Genomic DNA, 20733 nt, shown 5'->3' on the forward strand with positions numbered 1-20733 from the left:
CCAGCTACATAGTTTTACACTGGATTTGCTCTTTCAGAGCACGCCTCCATCTGTAGTTCAACGAACTGTTATCATAGCTACAGGTCTTGGTTCCTGCTGCTTATCGATCTGTTCCTCTACTTTCTGTTTTTATCAGCCTATTTCGGGCCTCGCCAACAAGAATGTCTTATTGTACCTGTCCTTTGGGAGTATTTCCTACAACAAACGCTAGATTGTTCTCACTCCCTGCCTTCCTGGCTTGCTATCAGAGTTGCTGATACTAACAGTGTATGTTCTGCTCAGTGCTGACAAAAAAACAAAACCAAACTAAAAAACAAAACCCCACAGGAGCTACTAGTTGTCCTGGAAGTTTTCGGTCTTAGCAAAACAGACAAAACAATTTTGATAGGAATGCTGCCTTGGAAGATAAGGGAATCACAAAACAGTCTGAGTTGCAGACTACCTTCTCTTGCCACATTACTTTTCCTTTGCTGCTGCTTTTCTTCCAAGAAGCTTTTAGTCACATTCTTCCCTGGAAGGTCAGCGAGGGAGGAAACCAACACTGTTGAGCACTAATATGCATCAGGTTCTGCATTTGATGTTCAAGATCAACCTGATGCATGACAGAAATCAAGAACCGTCAGTATCTTGCCCAAATGAGTTAGCAAGAAAGTGGCCCAGAAACACGTAGGTATCATGTTGTTAACCCCTGCAACAGGGCCTCCCCTCTTACAAACTCTGTTGTTGTATTGTAAGCTTTCCATGTCACTCTCCTTCAGGTTCTGAATTCCTCCAGGGTGAGGACTATGTCTTCATGTACACATTAGACACTCCACAGATGTCAGCTTATTTCTCTCTCTTCTCTTCCCCTACCCATCACTAAACACAGGCTTGATTATGCTGCCTAACGACATGCCTTGCATTCTCCATAATTCAAGGATATGAGTGTTATACCACTTGATTTAATTGAGGATATAATAACACACATGATATGAATGGTACAAAGCAATAAGTACTTTAAGTGCTCAGTTGGGTGGTAGAGGAAAGGATATTAATGAAGGCAGTAATAGACATGATAGAAATAGACTTCATAAAAGATGTGGGATCTTGAGTCATGGAGGATGAGTAGGATTTGGACCACGGTGGTTATTAAGTTCCTACCTCATGGCAGGCCTAGTTCTGTAAATGGGGAGTGAGGAATCAGGGTAAATAAATAACAGACCAGAGAAGAGCCTTGGGACTGAACTTAGTGCTTTCCGGGAGAAGTAAGATACCAAAGCTCAGAGCTGTTACATAAAGAATACTCCGTCCTGTTGAGAGGTTAAAGCAAGGGAAAAACTGAACTCTTCTTCCCCCAGAGAATATTTTTTAGGAGAGGTGAATGAGGGATGGCTGCCAATTGCCAACCATCAGTATCTTTTAGAGTCACACTCAGCAATGCTCTAGTCTCCTCAGGAAGAAAATCAGTTTTTAAAAGTGTGAGAAGGACACAGCTTTTCCTGGAGATCTTCCAGCTTTGAGTTAATTAATCTCACTTCTGAAGCTGTGCAATGTTAGGGTATCACACAAGTCCACAGGGGCGCGGAAAGAAAACACTTAGACTCAAAAGGATAACACTCATTTAGATGTGTACATAATCAGCAGGCAGGGCTCAGTCTGTGCTCTAATGAAGAACTGCAAACGTTAGGTCGTAAGGAAGGTTAGGACCTGTGGCAACTCTTTTAATTATTTTCAGGAGAACTCAATGTTAAAAGTTAGAAGGTTGGAAAGAACAGCCAGTTCTATTCCAGATTCCTCATGGTGAAGAAAGTGAAACCCAGAGAGGTCCCACCCTTCAACCTGGATCTCATAGGAAGTAGAGCTCAAATTGAAGTCTTGGGTCCAAGAACAGCGTTTCAAATACATCAAGGTTTAAAGTGCATGAAATGTCAGCATATCAGAAAGTATCGCTGGGAGGATACACAGAGCATGGGTACTTGTGGTTGCTTCTAAGAGGGGAAATGAGTAGACAGGGAACAGGGGTGGGAGGGAGATTTAATATTCACTGAATATCCTTTTGTACCTTTTGAATTTTGTGCTATGTATATGTTACCTAATCAGAAAATAAATAATTTATTTTTATGAGTTCAATGGAGTCCTAACTATTGCTTTGTTTCCCCCATTGTGTCATGTTTGTGTAACACATTTTTTGATTCAGGCTTTTGATTCTGCAGAAGCAAGGTTAAGCACTTTGGAAGAGGTGATGGCAGCTGGTTACTACTTTGTGGCTAGAACAAGAAGAGACTCCTGAACCTCAAGCCAGTGCTATTCCAGAGTCCCAATTTCCTGCCAATTTTGATTATGGTACAATCTGGCAGGATAAAACCCAGAGAAACACAAATCAATTAGCAGTGATTTCATTCACTTCAGTGCAGGGTATGGTCATTAACAAACCGTGATGGAAAGGTCTCCATTAGCTAAAACTGTCCTTTCTGAGACAAGGGAAGATGCAAAGGCGGGAATCCAACATAACTCACTAGTGAGCTGCTTCAATGGCAGAGCCATGTGCTAGAAGAACCAGGCTTCTCCTTGACCCAATCAGATTGTTGCCCAGCAGAAGTATGAAAATGACCATCAAAAGGGCAGTGGAACAGTGGAAGAGCTAGCCATCTGCTGGAGTTTTCCCAAACATAGTATTACAAGAAAGGATAGTCTGTAACGTATTCACGGGGATTTAATGCAGGAATCGAATATGAACTAGTAAGAGGAAACTGGCTCAAACTTCCCAAGCCAGTTTTTCTTTTGGTGTTTCAAACTCCAGTCGATATGGAAAATTAGAATGTGGTATGTTAGACTTAAAAAAATAATAATGATAATCCTGCTGCTTCCTGTGCAGTAGGGAAAATACTCCTTCACTGGGTACTGAGACCCTAAGGCATTTTGAAGGATGCAGAGGTGAGATTTACTTTACTTTCCCCTTAGGTATCTATGTATACCCACCTATTAATACTGTTTACAAAAGTATTATTTTAGTGGCTGTTAAACTGCTAAAGTCTAGAATTATCCTTACTTGCTATTTAGCTTACAGTACATCTTCTAAATGATGTCTTTGAAACAATCTAATAATACTATCATTCATTAAATGCTCACTATATGTGACACGCTGTGGTAAGTGCTTTATATGAATTTTTCCACTCAATTCTCACATCAACCCCATGAGGTACTTACAGAGGAGCCTCACAGAAGTTAAGTAATTTGTGCTGGTTAACACGTGGTAGAGCAAAGATTCAAATCCAGGCTGTTATTCAACCAGTATTTAATGACTGCCTATGTGGCAGGCATGAAAGGTAGAGGAGCAACAGCAGGGCTAATCCCTGCCTTCTTGAAGCTTATTATCTTTAGAAGTCTGTCTGATTCCAAAGTCCATGGTTTTGACATTAACATTATACTACTTCCCTAGGTCTGTGCAAAGGAGAGCCACGATTTCTAAGGCGATAACTCCTAAGAGAAATTTCTGTTCTCCAATCCTCCTTTCTCTATGCTTACTAAAGTCATATTTCTGTTCTGTGCTCAGAAGGTAAATTCTGTGCCCTTAAGTATAAAGAGCAGTCTGGGAGCACAGGCTGTGGCAACAGACCTGGGTTCCGGGCCCTGCTGGTTCATTTACTAGCTGCCTGACCTTGAGCGAGTAATCCCTATGAGCCTTAATTTCCCCGTCTGCAAAAATCGGTATACTACACTACCATTGCGTGTACCTGTAGGATTAACTAAATAAGATGATGAGCCCACCACATAGTACACGTTCCGTAGCAAAGGGTCGCAGTTGTTATTAATAGGATTAGGGAACACAGGGAAACCTCGGGTACATGTGTTATGACGGTTTGTTTGTCTAGGCGCTTCTAGTAGCATTCTGTTTGTATAGTTGTGTACAGGTATTTCTCTTAAAGGTGCACGCAATCTGACTGATCCCCATGTCTGGGGCTTACGTACGCAATAAATACTAGTTGAATGAACGAGTGACTGAAGGCAAGGTCAGTGTCAGCGAATTAAGAGGTTCAGATGTGGAGGACATACATAAAACAGAAAGTTGATACAATCCCTCTCTTAAGTCAATGCCCTCGGTTCCCGTGGCCCCCTTCGAGTTTCACTGAAGTTAGAATGTAAATGCAAATGGCCATAAACGTAAATATAAATGGATATAGGGACACTTCGGCCCTCACCGTGTAGTTGTGAGATCAGATAAAACGCTGGCTGGGAAAGCTTTTGTAAACGAACCGCCTCTACAAACGTGAGTGTGGCTCTGTATCAAAGACGGCCCACGCCCACGTTGCAGTGGCAGGCGCCGAGCCCCCGCTCCGCCCCCTCTTCCTGGTTTTTCCCGGCAATCCGCCCCTCCGACGTCATGTGACAGGGGTGCCCAGCCGGGACGAGCTTCTGATTGGCCGGGTTGCAGAACACCTCCCGATTGGCCGGAGGCCGGCGGGCCCCCGCCTCCCTCCTCCTCCTCGCCGCGGCCCACGTGAGGGGGGCGAGTCACGCGATTTCCGGGAACCCGTCAGGAAGGACATAAACAAAACAAACCGAGGCAGCATGGAGAGGGGCCGCGGCCCCTGCAGCGGAACCGGACCCAGCCCCTGAGCCGCCCTCACACCTACAGGTGAGCTCCGCTGCTCTCCGCCTGGAGCCCGCAGGGGCCTGGGCTGGGGGACTAGCCGGGCGGGGGGCGGAGGAGGGCCGCTGGCCTACGAGGCAGCAGCGCCGGGGCTCTGAGCCGGGCCGGCGCGGGGCGGCCGGGACCAGGGCCGAGTCTGGGGGCGCGCGGGCCTCAGGTTGCCGCCTGCCGGTCACGGGGTCTCCGGCTCCCCTCCCCCACCCCCGGCCCGGGACGGTTATATAAAAGCGCGGGGCGGCTGTAGAGGGGACCCACGGGTGGGCGGCAGGCTAGGCCAGGGGTGGGCAACGCCAGGCGTTTGCCCTGCCAGGCCGTCCGGCCCTTCACTGCTGCCTCGGAGCCCGGGGCAGTGGCTGCCGGCAACCGGCCTGTCAGAGAAGCTAGCGGGTGGGAGGGGCCGGGGAAGGGAGGGGAGGCGAGGCTGGCGGGGGAGGAGAGAGAGGGGCGTGTGAGGAAGGGCCGGGGCCACGAAGGTTGGAACCGGGCAGGCTGGAGACGAGGAAGCGCTGGCTGGGGGTGGGGGGGGGATCCAAGCAGGGGTGTCTCTGGGGTAGCCGCTCCCCCTTCCCGTCTCCGCCCCAGAGACGGGCGAGAGGGGCCTCCCTCCGGGATTTGTTTATATGTCTTCTCAAAGCAGCTTGAAGCGGCTCGTAGGCGGAGCCCTCAGCGCGGAGTGGCAGGCCGTGCCGCCCAATGGGATAGGCGGATGGAGGCTGCTGCGCCAATGGACGTGGGGGAGGCGGTGCCGCGGGCCCCCCAATGGCTTAGGCTGTACCGGGGGTGGGCCGGGTGGGGCGGCCATGTTAGATGGGAGGGGACCGGTGGTGGTGGGTCACAGAGAGGGGAGGAGACAGGGCAAAGGGCGAGGGAGCCGGGCCGGGGGCGTTTCGGGTGTCCGAAGGCGAGTCCGATCGGACCAGGAAGTAGCTCAGGGGAGCCAGACCCCGACCCATCGCTCTCCCCTCCCGAGCAAAGGAGGCAGGGAAGTACCGAGGGCAGTCTAGCCGCCCCTGGGGGTGGTTCCTGGGACTAGATGGAGCTCAATCTCTGGATTCTCCCTCTTTCTCGGCCCTACCCTTCCTGACAAACACGGCCGCCAAACCCTGTAATTGCTCTCCTCTAACCCAAGAAAACAAACCTTTGCTGTTTCTGAGCGGGCTTGAGCCTTAAGACTACCTTAAGAAGGTACTTGGATAGCTAGCGGTCTGAATTTCGGCACAAGGCCTCACATAGAGGGAGGCAGTGAGGAGGAAGTTGTGCTTTTCTGGATTTTGCACAGAAAACCAGGACTAGAAAAAGCCGAGAAAGTTAAGAGCTGGGTGGGGTTTCCATTTTTTCATCAGGGTACCTTCTAAAGATCGCCCTCGCACTTTCTAGCCCTAGTCCTAGTAGTAATTTGCTCCTCCTGTTTACATAAATTTGTAGCTCACGTGAATCAAGTTCATAAGAAAAGTGAGCCTTGAGAAAATTATAGATTTGAAGGTTCTTTAGGACTTTGTCTTGTGAATATTCTGCAGGTGAGGAATAGGATCAAAATCTGACATTTCTTCTTAAAAAGCAGAAAATAAGATTTTTATGTAAATTTGGTAATCTGTGGTAAACTGGTTGTCACTGATTGTACTTTTAAATATTTTTTTCCCATTTTCTTTTCATCCAAAATAGCTGGGAAAACACCAAAGATGAAGGGGGAAATGGTATGAGTAATTAGAAAATCAGTTATTTTACTTTGTTTTCTAATTATTTTGGCATCCTGTCAGCCTTATTAAATGCTTGATTTAGCTTTATGTTAACATCACCTTGCAAACTGTGACTGCACTGATATTGTCAAGGGTACCAGGCTGTTTGTTGATGCACTTTGGTTAAGCATTTAGGGTATCATGCAGAGGCCATTCAGGAGTTGACTGTATTTAGTTAGGAATTTGCATTATCTCCTATTTTGTTAACCGGAGAAAAATAATAATTGGTAAATAAATGATTTGTCGATTTCTGTATTGTTTTGACGTGCTTGACTCAGTTCTGTTAAGAATGATATGTATAAATATAATTCCTGATTTTTTATAGACTTCAGTTCTTAAATATAACTTTTACAGCAAATAAAAGTATTAGTTTATTATTTATTGATTTTTCTTAAGAATGGCAAAGAGAGAGGCGCCTGGCTAGCTCAGTTGGTAGAGTATACAACTCTTGATCTCTGGTCGTGAGTTCAAGCACCTCACTGGACCTAGGGCTTACTTTAAAAAATAAAATGAGAATGGCAAATAGATCCAAGACTTACTTGGGTGTAATTCTTTTATATGACTTATATACCAGCTTTGGAATTTTTAGACTAGTAAGCATAGAAGAGGCTAAATACATCCAGAAGGAGAGATTTTGGATGTTCCACTTACCATTCCATTCTCTGTCATGATATAGTCTTAGACTATATCGTAGTTGGTTTATTAGTTCACTCTGTGTGGATTCTTGGATGCCAGTTTAAGGACTGAAAGAATAACTTTTTAGAGTTCCATGGTGGTGGTTAACAATACAAGTGACTGTGAAGGTACAATGAGTTTGTATGTTTATTAATGTAGCACAGTTTTCAAAAAGAGTTAAACTAAATCCACCAGTTGCTTTTAAAGTATAGTTTGTAGTCAGGATTGACAATTATATGACTTGGAATTAATCAGCAGAGGTTTGTTTCCCTGTGGGTTTTGGCTTGGATGTTTGGGAGAAAAATTCTCTTTCATTGTATTCCGTAGTTCATCTTCCAGGGTAGATAAACTCTTAGGCTAGACATAATTTGTCAGGTCATTAGTCTGATGATTTTAAGATAGAGGTTGACAGGAATTTTTCTGTTCACGGTCAAATAGTAAATATTTAGCTTTGTGGGCCATGTAGTCTCTGTCTCAGCTCTGCAAATTGTAGCATGAAAACAACCATAGATAACATGTTTGGGGCTGTATTCTAATAAAATTTATTTACAAGAATTGGCTGTGGTTGAAGGTTGTAGTTTGTTTATCAACCCCTGTCCTAAGACATCAGTCACTGGGTTTTAATTACTTAGATGTAAAGATATTGCAGAATATGTAAACATGCACTTCAGGTAGTAATTTGAGCACTTGCAGAATGTACATTATATCTTGCCCTGAAGAATTTTTAGAATAAGAGCACAGGGCAGCATTGTACTCTATATTTTTATTTCATTTGCTAATAGATGTTTTCCTGGAAAAAAAAAAAAAAGCAGCTTTATTTTTTTACTTTTTTAAAGTAGGCTCCACATCCAGTGTGGAGCCCAACATGGGGCTAGAACACATGACCCTGACATCAGGACCTGAGCAGAGATCAAGAGTCAGATTCTTAACCCACTGAGCCACCCAGGCGCCCCTGAAAAGATGTTTTAAAGCAAATGTTGGAATATTAAGTCCTATTTATTTTAGAGATGCATTCTGATTGAAAAGTTTTGGCTTTTTAAGATATTACACCTAAGAACCTTAATATAGTCAAGGGTATGGTCCTATTGAGGTCTGAAAGTGCATCTAGTGTATCACTCCTAACAAAACTGTTTGCAGCTGTTTGAAGACATGTTAGTCAAATGAGTAAATACTTAACCCTCTGAGTTCTTATATGTATCGTGCAGTTAATTTGGAAGCCATACCGGTGGTGCCATTGCCTGAGATGTTTGTAGAATGACCTAAATAGGGTAGGATACTTTTTCAAACAAGATCCCAAAAGATACAGGTTGCTACCCCTCCCATTCCTTGGAAAATGTGAAGTGGTGCTAAGTGCCCACTGAAGTGGAGATGCTAAAACCCTAAAAATATTACATAGGCAAATACTTAATTTTTTCATGGGTAGCTTTTTCTTTGTTTCTATGCAGTTATTTCTCCAGTTTGGTTGACTTGAACTGGGTTTTAAGTGCAAGAATGACAGTTGAGAAAGGAGAATATATTGACCTCTTAGAACGGAAAAGCATCATGTGGCCTGTAATCTTGTTTCTAGTTCTAGTTAGCCTACTATTTGGCTGGGTGACTGTGGGTAATTCAGTTTATTAATTTGTAATGGGAGAGATTAATGATGTTTTCTATCTCATAGTGGGATATTGGGAAGGTGTCAGTTATTGTATTCTCAAGCTCTTGTACTTTGAATATGCTGATACTTCCAGCTGCTTAGAACCACCTCTCAAATCTCTATTCAGTTTTCTTTTTCATAGTTTAATGACCTCTCAGTTTATCTTTATTAGCACTTGTACCACAGTATAGTATTTACCCATTTATGTCATCTACCTGGTGAGCAACTTGAGGTCAGAGTCTGCCTCTTTATTTTTATATCCCCAGTCCCTCACTCTGTGCCTGTCACCTTTTAGTGCTTCTGAACTTCCTAAATAAATGAGTGCATTGCTAAAAACTGCTTATCTGGAAGGCAATAAGTCAGTCTACTATTAGTAGAGATGTTGGGCTTAGTTGGAAGGGAGGAATTAATCACCATCTGCTGAAACAAAAAGCCTTCATTTAAAAATTGACCCTTTTGAGAAAGTTTATGGAAAAGCTATTTTGATGATGTCTAAAAATCCCTTTCTTTCGTTAATTTTTTTCAGATACATTCCATTAGTTAGACTTGTTGAATATTCCTTCTAAGCATGCCCAGACAGACAGACAGACACACACACACACACACATACACAACCTGTGCTTTTTCCTTTGGATTTGTCAGTAGCACTTGGCACACTTGGATCTCTGCGTGTTTGGCAAATGTGAGTGGAACCTCTTATTTCTTAGAGGTTTGGGACAATTACTCATCTGTATAGCAGTGTTTCTCATCTTGGGGAAGTACTGTAAAGTCATTCTTGTTAATAAGTCTGATTCACCACAGTGGGGAGGGCTAGACATGGAGAGAATTTGTTGCAGGGAGCTGCAGTGGTACTTGGTGACTGCACTACCATCCCACTGTATTGCTAGCCAAGCCTTGTATGCTTTTTTACCAGTTCATGACCTTTCTAACAAAATCTATATTGGAACTCTCCTCCCCAAACAACTTCTTAAATCACTCATCTTCCCACTAATTCCCAGCAACTCTGTTCATCCTGCTATTCTGTCCTTTTAACACCACACCTACTTTTACATCTTTCGTTACAAAGTCATGTTTTACTTATTTATCTTTGGGTATTGTTGACATTGACAGTTTCCCATGAAAGCATTATGAGCTTGCTGATTTTGTGTCCTCCAGTTCTTGTACACATATTTTCTTTAGTTTATAATGTTCTGCCTTTGAGAGTTTAAGGTGCTTTTATTTTTATTTTAGAGAGGAATTTCCATCTTTGACTGCTACACACTATTCCTGATGCAGTTTGCCTTCTGTTTTATATTTTTGCCATTCAACAGAAATTTAAAGCATTACAAAAATAAAACTTTAAGAAAAGGTCCTTGATGGTATGGGGAGAAACTAGGGGTAGGGTGCCTGTACTCTTGTTCAAAAGATTCACTATAGAAATCCTTTAAACAGCAAGGCTTTTAGCTTCCTACTTGTGTTTTATAAGGTGTATAAAATTTCTTACTTGTAAAGGACTTTACAGTTTTGTGAAATGCTTGTTAGTAAGGGTTTTCATCCTAACTATTGAATCCTCTACTAGAGTTGCCCATAGACTAATAGAGGAAACAAGACCTTGCAGTTTAACAGTAGGATAATTTTTAGAACAACATGTTCTGAAAATACAGAAGAGGGACTACTAACTCTGCCTGAGAAAGTTGGAGGAAAGTTGGAGAAGCTTCACAGAAAAGGTCCATTTGAACTGGGTTTTGAAGACCAGTGAAGGAAGCATTCTGCGTCCAGTCAGGGAGGTATAAAAGGTATATGCGGGGCACCTGGCTGGCTCAGTTGGTGGAGCACGTGACTCTTGATCTCGGGGTCATGAGTTTGAGCCCCACATTGGGCATAGAGCCTACTTAAAAAAGAAAAGAAAAGATGTATGTGATGTGTGGGGCGGGCTTGGATATGAGAAGGCTTCACCTAAGACAGGGCCACGGAGAGGGGATAGATGGAGGAGGAGGAGGAGACTACTTGGAGTGAGATTTAGGAGGAAAGAGCTTTTTTTCTTCTACTTCTACTTCTCTTGGGCCTGCTCTATGCTGTCAGGTCTCTGGTCCCTTCACTTTGTGGCTTTGACTTTGATTAGATGGTCTCTTTTCCCATAGTTTTTGGTTTTTCTTTTAGTCCTTCGTCGAGGTCTGACACACCTCTTCTCTCTTGTAATCCATCAGTACCAAGATACCTTTTATTCTGACCTAATGTGTCCCTTGCCTTTATCTCACCTCCTTGCTTCCATCCCTTTCTTTATTCCCTTTGGGTTTCTTTCCCCCCTTCTTTTGACTTTTTTTATTTATTTTTTTTAAGATTTTATTTATTTATTTGTCAGAGCGCGTGCACAAGCAGGGCAAGCGGCAGGCAGCGGCAGAGGGAGAAGCAGGCTCCCCGCTGAGCAGGGAGCCCCATGCGGGACTCGATTCCAGGACCCTGGGATCACGACCTGAGCTGAAGGCAGACGCCTAGCCAACTGAGCCACCCAGGCGTCCCTTGACTCTACTTTTCCTCTTCATTTTGCTTTATTTAAAAACAAAACAAAAACATTCTTTCGCACTATCTGCTTCTTTGCATTTGAACAGCAACGGATGTCTGAGTTGATTCCCTTTTGGGAAATCTTGGGAGATCAGCTTGGCTTTGATACCTTTCCAAGTACTAATTATCCATCTCTATGAATTTCCTTTTATGAAGCATTTTCCTTTGTATTCAGAGATGCCATTTGTCATAGGCTACAGTGCAGAATATAACCACTTATATGCTGTGTTTTCTACTTAAAACTGTTCTATGACAAGATTCAATTCAAATCTCACCTTTTCTTGAAACTTTCCCAAACTTACCCAGGTAAAGATGGTAGTTCTCTTCTCTGTAGTTTTATAGTGTTTTCTAAACACCTCAGCTTTACTGAGGTATAATTTACGTAAAATAAAATTTACCTAACTTTTAGTTTTGACAAATCTATGCAGTCATCTGACTACCTCTACAGTCATGATATGGAACATTTCCATCACTGCAAAAAGTTCCCTCATGGCCCTGCTTCACCCCTGGCCCCAATCCCTGATTTACTTCCTATCACTGTAGTTTTGTCTTTACTGGAATTTCATTTAAACGCAGTCATAGAATGTGTTGTCTTTTGAGTCTGATCGCTTTTAATGTTAATAATGCTTTTGAGATTTCATGTCATTTCGAGTATCAGTTGAGTACTTGTTATTGTATGGATATACCACAATCCATCCATTTTGGGTTTGTTTCCAGATTTTAGGTCATTGTGAGTAAAGCTACTATAAACATTCATGTACAGGTGTTTTTAAATACCTCTTTTATCATTAACTATCTTTTATTTGGAGGTCCAGTTGCAGAATGCTTAAGAGTGAAAGACCTGAAGCTAACTGTATTCTCAAACAGGCTTTTTGCTAGTGCTGTGGTTTTTAACAGCATCTCATCTGTCAGCTTAGGCACCTCATCTGTAAAATGGAACTGGTGGGGATTGGAGCAAGCTGGGGAGCATAGGCCAGGTTAAAGGGGTAATTCATTTCAGTTCGAGTGATTCAGGTGATGTTGCTGGGAATATGTACCCAGTGATTTTCTTTTTCCCCAAGACAGTGGCATTTGTTAACAAGACTCAGAAATTTTATATGAAATTTCCAATTTAAATGCTGGCATTTAAAATTTAATTTTTTAAAAACACCAGTGAGTGAGCCGAACAAAACCCATATGTAGGCATTGATTTGTGGCTGCAGTCCAGTTTGGGGCCTTTACTTTAAACCTTCAGTTAACTTTGTGTTTCCTTTTAAAATGTTTATAGTCCTGGTAGAGTGAACTTGTTGGGACTTTGCTACCTAATAGCTTAGCATAATAACTTGCTGGTTGTCCAACCTCCCAAGTTAAAAAACTAAACTAATGAATTACTATAAACGAATTTTATTCTTTCTTCTGCTAGGAGGGATATAAGAATTCTGAGTGTCTGATGGGAGGGTGGGATCAAGTTCTTGTTACTCTTTGTACTTCTCCTCTGATAGCTGCTGATTCTATTCATAGTTATGTTTTCCCAGCAATTGGGGTAGTCCATCTCCTTTGTTTGGTTTATTCTGAATCCTGTTGAGACAAGTATAGTATAAACTGTGTATTTGTATTTATTAGAAACTGTATAAGGTATTGTGGATATAAAGATAAATTTTGTGTAAGTCCATTCCCTTGGGTTACCCAGAATCTCTGGTGAAGCCAGTATAACTAACTATAAAAAAGAGATAAGCTGTATGTAATGGTTTGAACAATTAGAGCAATCATCTCTCTGAAGAAGCCCTTTCCCCTTGTAATTTACTTGCCAAGTCTTTTTTTTTTAAGGTTTTTTTTTTTTAATTTTTAAGTAATTTCTACACCCAATGTGGGGCTTGGACTCACAACCCTAAGATCAAGAGTCACCTGCTCCATGGACTGAACCAGCCAGGCGCCCTTACTTGCCAATTCTTTATTGTGTACAGAGATGACTAGTTTGAAGCTTTATGAATTACTTTGTGAATCCAAAGATTCTTTTGCTGATTAAACCAGCATAATTGACATTGACCCTCATGAAGCCAGGGTAGGGATGTTAAATGACCTGTGTTGCCTGCAGATCCCTTATCTACCCTAGTTCCAAGCAGTTGCGTTTTTGTGATAATGAAGTGTGAAATTTAGACAATCTAGGATTCTGAGTTGAGTTCAGGTTTATACTTTCACTAGCTGCAACCCTCCAGGAACATCTTATAACAAGAAAGGAATCTTAGGATAAAAAGTAGCCACAATTTATTGAGTTATCTGTTTTGTGTCAGGGCACATATTATTGTGAGTCACAAAATCCCTGAAAAGTAAAACGGGGAATTCTTGTATTTACAAATAAAAGAAGGCAAGTAATAATCTGGAATAAAATTCCAAATACTCATAAAGCAGAACCTTTTATCTTTTTTTTTTTTTTTAAAGAATTTATTTATTTATTTGGGAGAGCAAGAATGAGAGAGAGTACATGAGAGGGGTAAGGGTCAGAGGGAGAAGCAGGCTCCTCGCTGAGCAGGGAGCCCGATGCGGGACTCAGTCCCAGGACTCCAGGATCATAACCTGAGCCCAAGGCAGTCGCCCAACCAACTGAGCCACCCAGGCTCCCCCAGAACCTTTTATCTTTAATCTAGAGATTGCTTCTCACAGAGCAAGCCTTTAGGAGTGTTAGAGCCAAAGAGGCAGCCAACCTTTCTCAATGTTGAAATAAATGATTGCAAAACTGTATTCAAAACCTCTTTGTAGCCTTATGCCCAAAACCCCTGTACCAGCTGTTCTATAGCCCTGTGTCAGTGGTATAGCCCATTTCACACAATAGGAAGGAATTTGAGGAGGATTTCAAAATTGTATATATTCTTGCTACTTTTGGAAGAGTGTCAAATCTGGGAAAGGAGGGAGGAGACAAAGTTTGAGGAAGAACCTACATCTCTGATAATAGGAGTACTGAAGTTGTTAGGATACACAGAGTGTCTGAGGACAGCTATTCCCCTGGAATCTTGCAGTATGGCTCAAATGTGTTTGCCTGCACCACTGTCTGTTTCTATGCTGCTGCCTTTAAGCCTGCTGTTCCCTTTTTACATTTTTCAGAAACTAAATGATTCTTTAAATTTCAGTGTTTAATCTGCATAAAATATTTTGTTTTAATTAAAATGGGGGTGGGGAGAGAAAGAACAGTGTAACCTGTGATCAGTCCAGTGCCTGGATTCAGTTGGCTTCAATACATTTTAATCCTACTCCCTCTTCTGCCCTCTCCTCACTAGACAAGAATTCTCTCTAGTCTTCAGAATTTACTGAAATTCAAATAATACTTTTTCTGGAAGTGTAAAAGAAAACTCAGGAATACAATTTTAAATATTTTTATTATATGATACTGTAGTGGTTCAAGACTCAAATTAACAAGCTAACTACTAAATAATTTCAGAGCACATAAAAGATGCTCGATAAATATACAGTTGACCTTTGAACAACATGGGGGGTTAGGGGGCACTGACCCTCTCTCCCCTCATACAGTTGTAACTTGTGTATAACTTCTGACTCTCCCAAACTTAACTACTAATAGCCTGCTGTTCACCAGAAGTGTTATTGAGAACATAAACAGTTGATTAACACATATTTTGTACGTTATGTATATTATATATTGTATTCTTACAATAAAGTAAGCTGGAGAAAATATTAAGAAAATCATAAGGAAGAGAACATACATGTACAGTACTAATACCGTACTTATGAAAAAAATCCACATACAAGTAGACCCACACTGTTCAAACTTGTTATCCGAGGGTATTCTAAATGACTGACTTCTTTGCAGGGTCCTCTTTGTATATGAAGAAAGTTGCAGCTCTGACTCCTGATCCAGAGGGACCTGTGGTCTTAGGGGATTTCCCTTCCTTGTCAGTCAACTCTTGTGTGGATGCCTGTGCTGGGCAAGGCATTGCTTTTGACACTGTAGCGAAACAGAGATGAGATATAATGGTTGTTCCCAAAAGACTTTACAGTCTGGTAGTGGAGACAAGGAATTAGGGAGGAGGAAAAGAAAAACCAGTGTGAGCAAAGGCATGAAAGGCCAGAGCCTCACTGTTGGAAATTCTGAGTGCAGTGAAGTGTGATTATAAGTACCTCAAGGATTTGGTGAAATTGTAAGATCAAGCTGATATTAGTGTTATAGAACAGTAGTGGAAGATGAGATTGGAAAGATAGTTTCATTGTGTCTGAATATTTTGAGCATTATCCAAGAAATCTTTGGGAGTTGCTGAAAACTTACGGTCATAGTGCTAATACCAAGTGGTGGTTTAGGGAGAAAATAGAACATAAGAACTTGGTGGGGGCGGCGGCTGGCGACAGGAAGATCTGTAAGGCAGCTATTGGAATGGTAAATCTAAAATGATGAGGCCCAACTAAAGGATTGAGAAAGTGGGAAGGGCAAAGACTAACAGATGCATGTGTGCTAGGTACAAGATAAGTTGTCAGTATATCTTTGTTAAAGAGAACTGGCATGATTTAACAAAGAATCAGGGAGGAGAAAGAAAAGAGTCAGTATTGAGGTGAGTGTTCCATGCCTGGATGTCTGAGAATGACGGTACTACTGACAGAATGGAAATGTTTGAAGACGGAGGTGGCATGTTGTGTCTGAGGTCATGGGATGTGAGTGAACATGGAAATACCTGGTTCTCAGATGGTAAGGCTCATGCATTCATGCGTTTAGACTGAAGATACAGATTTGGGAGTCCTCTGGAGAAGAGGCACTGCAAGTAGGGATGGTCTCTATAATGATGGGTTTGCACAGAGGCATTTACTGAATGACCGCAGATAAATCTCTTATCTTTATTGAACTTTTTTATTAATGTAAAAATGGTTGGACAGAGGGTAGGGGATGGCAGTTATGCTAATATGTACCCTAACTACTTCACCAAATTGTTTTATCAAATGACAGGGCATAGCAATGTGCTTGTAATCTATAAACAGTGATACAAATATAAACTATGAATATTTTGTTGCCAGTGGTAACCAGATGTGACTGGGGTTAGAAATACATTCTTTGGTTCTGTCTAAACCTGTCCCATGCTCTTACTCTTGTGCTCTGAACAACTTAATTGACATGTATCAATGCTGCAGAAAGCCCTTAATATCTTATAATTGATAGTTTTCAGAAATAAAAAGTAGCTCTTCCTGTTCAGCTCACATTGATCCAGACTCCTATTTTAATGGTCTTTCTTTTTCATTCCCAAAGGGTTTTTTTTTTTAAAAGATTTTATTTATTTATTTGACAGAGAGAGAGTACAAGTAGGCAGAGAGGCAGGCAGAGGGAGAGGGAGAAGCAGGCTCTCCGCTGAGCAGGGAGCCGGATGCGGGACTCGATCCCAGGACCCTGGGATCATGACCTAAGCCGAAGGCATCCGCTTAACCGACTGAGCCACCTAGGCGCCCCCGTTCCCAAAGGGTTTTAACTAAGCCTCCTATATGTTTCTCTGTAGGCGAAAGATTAAAGTTCGACAGAAATCTTTGGAAAGGAATGGAATAAAATTCTCAGAGGTCTTGTGTCTTCCTCCAAGATTGCATTCTAAGGAGAGAGATATTTGAGATCCAGTATCTTTTCTTAGCTCCTCAGGATTCTTAGTAAAATGAAATTATTTTGTTTAATTAAATGTGGCAAACCTAACTCAACCCCCATATTTTTAAAACTCTCTGAGTGTGAGGATAAAAAGGGACTATTGTATTGACCCAGGGATAAAGAGTCCACAAAGTGGTATAGTAAAAGGATCGTATCTGCTTATAGGGTCATGATGAGTACTGTTTGGCTCGGAAAATGATCTTTTCTCACCCAATCTGAGGGAAAAGATATGTCTTCTTTCTCTTTAGCCTCCTCTTTTCTTCAAGACCAGCAGCCACAGGGTTTGGAAAATAAATAATGGGGGTCTTTTGCTAATAATTCCAGACATAAACTATAATCATCTAGTTTGAAGTGTACTTACTTGTCTTCTATATTTTGGAGTCCAGAGAACTGCTGTTGAAGGGTAGAGAATAGCGATTCACCTGAAGTTGTGTTCACAGGATTTATATCACATACTTAAGGGAGAATGTGGCTTCCACCATTCACCCAGTGTGTTCCTTGTGTGAGCAGCATATGCTTCCTCAGTGGTTTGGGAATTTGCGGATCTCTGATTTCTGCTGTGCCATGAAACAGGTAGTGGCTTGATTCAGTAAACATCTGAAGAACTATTTTGTACAGTAGAACTATTTTGCTTACTATTTTGCTGCACAGTTTTCAGAAGGAAAGGAATTGTTGAGTGGGACATACGAAGTCTGGCAGGATGGATGGAATGTGGCTGACGGGTCCTGGTCTGCTAAGGAGCTTGGGCAAACTCATAAACTGTCTTTCTTGCCAAATGGGAACCTCATGGGCTATATATACATGATGTATAAACCTAAATTACCAAGTCAGTGGTCCTTCATCCCTTCCCTCCCCTCTCTTCCCTTTTTTTCATCTTTACTTGGGGATTAAGCCTCAGGGGAAATAACTTATTTAAGTTAGAGGGTCAGGACAGTTACCACATCTTAGAACTGTGGATCTGGCACAGTTTAAAGACAATAGAGAGAGAACCCAGGAACTCTGCACACATGAAAGAAAGGAGGAGCATGAACCAGCAAAGATTAGGAAAGAACAAAATAAACCATAGTATATGAGTTATATAACGGTATAAATGTGTTGGAGTTTCTTACCTCAAAAATTTTTAAAAATACTTTTCATTGTAAAATTTTTCCATTTAAACCATTTTTAAATGTACAGTTCAGTGGCATTAAGTACATTGACAATCTTGTGTAACTATTTCTAGAACATTTTCCTCATCCTAGACAGAAACTCTGCCCACTAAACAGTAACTCTCCCGGCATCTGGTAACCTCTATTCTACTTTCTGTTCCATGAGTTTGCCTGTTCTTGTACCTCATATAAGTGGGATTATTGTAATATTTGTCCTTTTGTATCTGGTTTATTTCACTCAGCATAATGTTTTTAAGGTTCATCCATGATCAGAATTTCATTCCTTTTTATGGCTGAATAATGTTCCATTGTATGAATTACTATATTTTGTTTATCCATTCATCTGTTGTTGGCCACTAGGGTTGTTTCCGCCTTTTGACTATTGTGAATAACGTAGCTGTGTATATGGGTGTGTATGTATCTGTTTGAGTCCCTGCTTTAAGTTCTTTTGGGTATATATCCAGATGTGGAATTGCTGGATCATATGGTAATTCCATGTTTGACTTTGTGTGGAACTGCTAAAGATTCCCAGCTGTACCACTTTGCATTCCTACCAGCATTGCACAAGGGTTCCAGTTTTTCCATATCCTCCTCAATATCCTCAACTTGTTATTTTCCATTTTTTGGATAATAACCATCCTAATGGGTGTGTCAAAAAACTTTTTAAAATCTACTCTGATGAATGTTGGATGACTCAAAAGTGCTACTTACTATTGTGAGGAGCCAGTTCCCTTGAGTCAACTAAAAGGGAACAGTGCCCTAAGCCAGTGGCATATAAAAGGGGAGGTGTAGGGATTTGGGCCATCATATATATAGTATCTGCTTTTTCATAAGACATTTTCATTTATATTGGTTTATATTTTTCAACCTTTGAAAAATATATGGACTCTCAGGAATCGGCTGAAACCCTCAGATTCAGAAGAGGCAAAATTTAGGGGCTCTTGGATGTGTGTAGGCTGCCTGGCACTCCAGTCAGCTCTTGGGTTTGGCTTTCAAAGTTTGGATTAGTGGTTTAAGCAGTCCCAGGGATGAGCTTTTGGTAAAAGTCCTTTGGCCTTACCTATTGGTGATTTACCTTACTTCACCTTTTGCCTTGCCTAATGTACATAGTAAGCCTCAACATATTTTCAAGTAGAGAACCAAAAAACCAGGGTAGGACCTGGTAAAAAAAAAAACAAAACAAAAAACTATGAAAGATATTGAGCCGTGGCCATCTTCAAGTGATACCATTACTGCTCATAAATCAGTCATTTACTCCATATCATTTGTAGGAGAGGAAAGCTTTTCCTCTCTTCCCTTCTAGGTTCTAGGTTCTTTGGCTGGTCTGATATAAATAAATTGACACAAGACAGATGAACAGAAGAAAAACAAATTTTAATTTTATATGTATGGGAGCTCATCAAAATACGAGATTCAAAGAAGTGACCAAAGCAGGCAACTTTTATACCTTTTAGACAAAGAAACAATAAATCTGTTAAGAGTTGACAAAGATGTTTGGGCTTAGGGTAGCAAATTAATGAAGAAATAAGGTTTATTTATATAGCCTTCTTGGCCCTGAATTGCCTATCTCTGGCAGTAAGGATGCTTTCTATCTCCCAGGTGCAGGGAGGGTACCTCTCACATGGGGAAATTTATTTCTTGCTTTCAGGGGGACAGAGGAAGGTCAGAGTGTCTTTCTTGCACTAGCTCTTTCTTGAGTAACTTCAATTAAAAATAGTGTGTGAGGGCGGCATATTGGGGCAGCCTGCCCTGAACCCACACATTGCTTCAGAGAGCTAGTTTTCTGTTAATAGAGTATTTTCCTGTGCCTAGGAGCTGTTGTTGAATAGTTTTGAATGAGCCCAGGTACAGAAAATCTGTTGGCAAATATTTCTGATGGACAACAGTCTTCTTTCCCTTGAAAAACCCACAAAACTGTATTGAGAACTGATGAGCCAGAGCTGCGAAAAAAAGGAATTCATGGGGTGCCTGGGTGGCTCAGTTGTCCTGGGATAGGGTCCCGTGTCAGGCTCTCTGCTCAGCGGGGAGTCTGCTTCTCCCTCTCCCTCTCCTTCTGTGTGCGCTCTCTCTCAAGTAAATAAGAATCTTTGGGGGAAAAAAAAGGAATTCCTAACTAGGAAGTTGATTTAGCCTTTCCTTTAGGGTGTTGTGGGTTTTTTGTCGTCGTTTTTAATAACACTAGTCTTGGTCTGCTTGAGGGCAGGGTAGAGGACTTTAGGATCAAGTAAGTTTGGGAAATGGTATCTGCTCTAGTCACCTATTGGTGATTTACAATGCACATTAGTACCTAGCACCTTAAAGTTTGCAAGAAGCCCTACATAGAGTCAATGTATCAGTTTTATTTAATGTGGTGTTTTCCAAACCTCATAACCCTTTTATTGAATAACCATTTAACATTCCTTGGAACAAATATTTCTTAGGTTACACATTGGGAAATTAGACCATTGCTTTTAATGTACATAACTTTAATATCAAAACTGTGAGTAAAATATGGGTATTCTTAAGCCCAAAGAAGTGTGAAGGCATCCTGAAGAGCAAGTTGTTACACCTTCCTCTTGTTATTTGGCCATCTAAACATCAATATACCCTTTGTATATGGCTCCCTGGTATAGGAGATGATTTGGGAGCAGTGTATCATTATGGAAGATTCTGTGCAATGGTAATTACTGTAGAACCTTTATTATTTTTTCTTTTCTTTCCACTTTTGGGTGGTGAATTTTGTTGTTCACAGTCGTTTCACAATAAATGTTTGGAATGGTACCAAGAAT

The 20733-nt window shown here is 41.5% G+C and overlaps 1 protein-coding gene across 3 annotated transcripts in view; it reads left to right on the forward strand.

Moving 5' to 3' along the window:
• The first annotated feature begins 4468 nt into the window (after nucleotides 1–4468).
• CREBRF (CREB3 regulatory factor) overlaps nucleotides 4469–20733 on the forward strand; it is a 56084-nt gene continuing 39819 nt past the window's right edge. For 2 of the 3 annotated variants that reach the window (XM_081826335.1, XM_081826333.1), the window contains exon 1: nucleotides 4469–4615. The gene's annotated coding sequence lies outside the window, so the exon portion shown is untranslated. Of the gene's footprint in view, nucleotides 4616–5496; nucleotides 6148–20733 lie in introns of those variants that run through there. The other variant, XM_081826334.1, reaches the window with a different exon arrangement.

This window comes from Leptonychotes weddellii, chromosome 7 (genome assembly GCF_054177405.1).
Source record: "Leptonychotes weddellii isolate Sample4059 chromosome 7, ASM5417740v2, whole genome shotgun sequence".
NCBI classification, from domain to species: domain Eukaryota; kingdom Metazoa; phylum Chordata; class Mammalia; order Carnivora; family Phocidae; genus Leptonychotes; species Leptonychotes weddellii.